The following is a 4,545-nucleotide window of genomic DNA, read 5'->3' as shown; positions in this document are numbered from 1 at the left end:
TGTCGTGGGGCTTTGGCCCCCTCAGGGGGAGCTGCCGTCCAACAGGCCTAATCGGGGTGGCCATGAGGTTCCCATTCCTCTCAATGTCAAACACAGACCTAGTGCCTGCAGCACTCAACATGTCTTTATCTTTGTTTTTGTCCCTTTTCCAGCATCTAAGGACCCTCTTCTTCCAGAAGCTCACTGCACCCTCCCAGGGGCCTTCAACTGGGAGTCCCTGAGGACCACACCTTTACCTCTTCAACCCAAGCGTGGGCAGATGCGGAGACGTGCCAGTGAGGGAGGGGCGCTGGGCAGTGGTGCCCCTCTTAGGTGCCCCTGGATCTACTCAGCCACTGAGTCTGGGGCAGTCATTTCAGAGATTTGAAGTCTTCCAGGTGGAAGGGACGTGGAGGGCCTCCAGCCCAGGGAGGTGGACCCCACTACCAGATCCTTATTATCCTTTTTCAGTTTAAACAGTCTCGGTGGCTCATCCTCGAGCATGGTGCCCAACCCTTGGCTGTCCCAGTCATTCTCCTCTGTCATCCTCCAGCTCATCAAGGTTCCTCCTGAAAGGTGTCCCAGGGCTGGGGACAGGGTCCAGATGTGGACCGACAAGGTGGACCTCATGCTGGGTGCTATCATTCCATGAATGTGGCCAAAGATGGGGCTTCGGGTAGCCATGTGAGACCACTGACTTGCACACTCCCCTTTCATCTCTCCCAGAATGAATTCCTCCACCAAAACGTGGGAATGACAAGTTTCGCCTCCCACTGGGTCACAGGGATGGTGGGTGTGTGGTGAGTAAGTCTGCAAAGCTGTGAGCTTCTGGGGAGAAAAGTACTAGCCAGACTTTAGTCCGTTATGAGCTGGTTGAGGAAAACAGGGGCTTGGGAAAGGGCTGAGAGCATCAGGCAACTGAGCCAGGTGCTTATCTAGTGACTTCTTTCTATTGTACCGGAGTCAAATCTGACCTTGGGAGTAGGAGGCCCTGTGGGGGCGGGGAGGCCATTTTGCTGTCTGTCTCAGCAGTGGCAAGAAGCCTGCCCTGAAGGCAGCCCACCTCTTCTTTCTCCTCCCTGGGGATGAATCAGCAGGTGGGAAGTACTGATGCCCTGGGAAAGAAGAAAATACAGCTGACCAGCGAGGCTGACGTCTCTCCGCTCAGCCACAGCTGAATGGAGGTACTGTTCTTTCTGCTGGGGCAACTTCCAGTGCTGAACCATCGTTTTAATCCAAATACAGCTCAGACTCCTCTAGTGCATCTGCCCGAACTGGCGAAGTGGCTATCCCTGAAAGTGGCAAGGCTGTCCAGATTCTCCCAGCTAATGTCTCAGGCTGACGGGGAGCTGTTTATAGCAAGAAAAGGCGAGAGGTAGCTTATTCTGGACTCACTGCTTTGGAAGGAACCAGGGCCCGGTCCTCCTTCCAGGGAGAGCTTCCCCACTCTAAAACAGGGTGGGGGACTATTTTCCCACGCCCCTTCTTCTGCTTGCATTCTGGAGACGGCCCGTGTGCGCCAGGCCCCCACCCGCACTGAGTCAGCACCCTGGAGAGCTGCCCCCCCACCGCCTTCCTGACCGGGGAGGTCAGCACAGACGCTGGCCTGCCCGGCCCCAGCGCACAGCGAGAAGCAACTGCGGCCACTGGGCACAGCTCCCAAGAGCTGAGCTGAAGTGACGCTCATGAAGGCTGTGGAAAGCTCCAGAACCCAAGAAGAACAGGATTCCAAAGAGCATGTTTGCTGACAAAATCTCACTGTGGGGACTCACATGGGTGTGGTATTATTCAGCATGTATTCGCTAATTGCTTCACAGACACTGAATTATAATCTTCCTAAGGGGCAGCCATTGCAAGACTTGAGTGAAGTGTCACTTCCTATGTTCCTCTGGAGCCATTGTTCCAGAAGCTCTGATATTGCATCACTGAGAGCTCCAGACTCAAAGGAATGGCCAAGGGTATGATTGAAGGTGCTTCTCTGACTGAAGATCCAAATCACACCAACTCCTCAGGATCCTATAAGGCTCTCCTCCTAACCGGGTGCTGAGCTCAGAATACATTTTCTGCATCACTTGCCCAGGAGAAAAGCACCTGCATTTCCTGACAGAGGCTCGGAGAGGGGCCCAACCCAGGGAACAGCCCATCGGCTCCTAATCAGGACCCCAGTCTCTGGCTTCTCTCCAGCCCACTGGTTCTCAACAGCAGGGTGAAAAATGGATCCCTGGGGAGTTAAAATGCAACTTTGGGGGCCCCACCAGAAAGATTGTGACTTGGTATAGGTCTAGGGTGGGGACAGGAATCACCCACCAGCCCCAGGGATTCTCTTGCACCCTGGAGCACTCCACACTGTGGGAGGCTGTGTGCCACCGGCCTCTCAGATACTTTCAGGGGTCGGGAGACACTGCAGAGTTCACCACCCGCAGCAAACATCTGGCCCTCCCTGAATGACCCACTTGCCCAGCTACCCACTGTCCTTAGCCACACAGGCGACCTCCCCACAATCCCTGCCACCTTCCCGTTGGTTATCAGAAGGCAAGGGCGTGTGGTTGAATCCAGCCTCCCTCCTGGAAAATTGAAAGCAGAAGTTGAACACGTGTGCTCTCTATTGGGAAGAACAAACAAAAGGTAGTCTCCAATACAGAGATGGCTCACATTTACTGGAGTCACCTGGGAGATGGGAGCCTCTGTGTCTGACCTCCGGAGTGGAGAGGACTTTTCTTCTGCAGCAGTGAAAAGTGAACATTCCTGGTGCCCTCAAGTTGCTAGGCCTTAACCTCTGCTTGCTGCCGCAAAGCTGGGGAGGGATGTTCCTAGCACCCTGGCATTTCATTTTCCTGGAGGAACTCCACTACAAGTGAGATTTCTTGTATAGAAACGTCAATGCCATGGTCCACCCATGGATGAGTTAAATAGGTTTTTCATGAGTTGCACTACCCATAGTGCATGACACAGTTGCTCTGGGAAAGTGCATTCTCAACTCCTCATCATCTAATTGGCAAGCAGACTCAGGGAATCTCATCAGCTATGACTCAGCCCTTGAGTGTTTCTAAGGAGGCTGGGGGCAAACTCCAGGCCTGATTCCAAAGGCCTGGCATGAATGCATCAATTCGGACCTCAAGCAGATCTTCATTGAAAGACCCAGACACCTTCATTCCACAGGGTGATGGTCAGGTTGTGCCAGGGTCCTGGTGGGCCCTGGGTCGAGGGCCCATGAATGACTGGCCTGTGAGCGCTGCCTGTGGCTGTGACCTCTCCTGTGGTGGGGCCCAATTGTCCTACCTACCCACCAGGAAGCCAAAGCTTCATTGCAGAGCTGTGGCCTGGAAGACAGAAAAGCCATTTTCTTCAACTACAAGAATGTCACTTTTGTCTTCACTGAGGTGATCCAGTGAGCCATGAGGCACTTTACTGGAAGATATTTGCAGATGAACTCCCCCCACCCAAGGAGAGCCTGCTCTGTGTTATTTTCAACCCTGCCACAGATTTAGTCCAAGCTATGCAAGATTATTCCATAGACACTGAGGAGAGTGACCCCGCCAATCCACTGTCCTCCATTTTTGTGTGTGTTCACATCCCAAATAATTTTAAGAAGTACTTAGTGAGTTGGATGCCTGGGTGGCTCAGTTGGTAAAGCGTCCGACTCTTGGTTTTGACTCAGGTCATGATTTTAGGGTTGTGAGATCAAGCCTGGCGTCGGGCTCCACGCTCAGCTAGTGGAGTCTGCTTGAGATTCTTGCTCCTCCCCTTGCTCTCTCGTGCTCTTTCTCTCTCAAATAAATAAATAAAATCTTCAAAAAAAAAAAAAAAAAAAACAGGACTCAGATGGGCTGTTCCCTGGGTTGGGCCCCTCTCTGAACCTCTGTCAGGAAATGCAGGTGCTTTTCTCCTGGGCAAGTGATGCAGAAAATGTATTCTGAGCCCAGCGCCCGGTTAGGAGGAGAGCCTTATAGGATCCTGAGGAGTTGGTGTGATTTGGATCTTCAGACAGAGAAGCACCTTCAGTCATACCCTTGGCCAGTCCCTTATTCTAACTTGGTTTATATGTTTGATGCTTATATGTGTTTGAAGATACATACCAAAAAACAAAACAAAACAAAACAACTCCTCACTTTTTCGCTGGGGGCAAGACTGGAACATGAATCCAGCCCCAAACTGGACATAGAGCTTACTAAAAAAAAAAAAAAAAAAAAAAAAGTGTAGGAATTGAGAATAAAGTTTAAGTTTCAATGGAAAATTCTGTGAAATTGCAAAATATCATCATCGCCAGATGGGAGGAGGTAGGGTATTGTACCCTTAAGGCAGAAGCTGGTGAATTTGTACACCTTGAAGGGCTGAGTTGATAGTTCCAACAAACTATTCTGGGACCTCCCACCATAATACATAAAGAAGCAGAATTTTGAAAGAACAATTTGGAACAACTGTGGTCCCTTTAAACTCAACATGTGTCTTTAGGGGGACTGGAACACAGGTTCCTTGTGAAAGCCATAAAATAAAAGGGTAAAAAGAAAACTACTTGAGATCCACTGTGAAAATAGTCTTCTTTTTTGATGTCAGTAAGCCCTGGTA

Source organism: Phoca vitulina, unplaced genomic scaffold (assembly GCF_004348235.1).
Source record: "Phoca vitulina isolate PV1807 unplaced genomic scaffold, GSC_HSeal_1.0 scaffold14, whole genome shotgun sequence".
Taxonomy (NCBI): Eukaryota; Metazoa; Chordata; class Mammalia; order Carnivora; family Phocidae; genus Phoca; species Phoca vitulina.
This window is presented reverse-complemented; position numbering follows the sequence as displayed.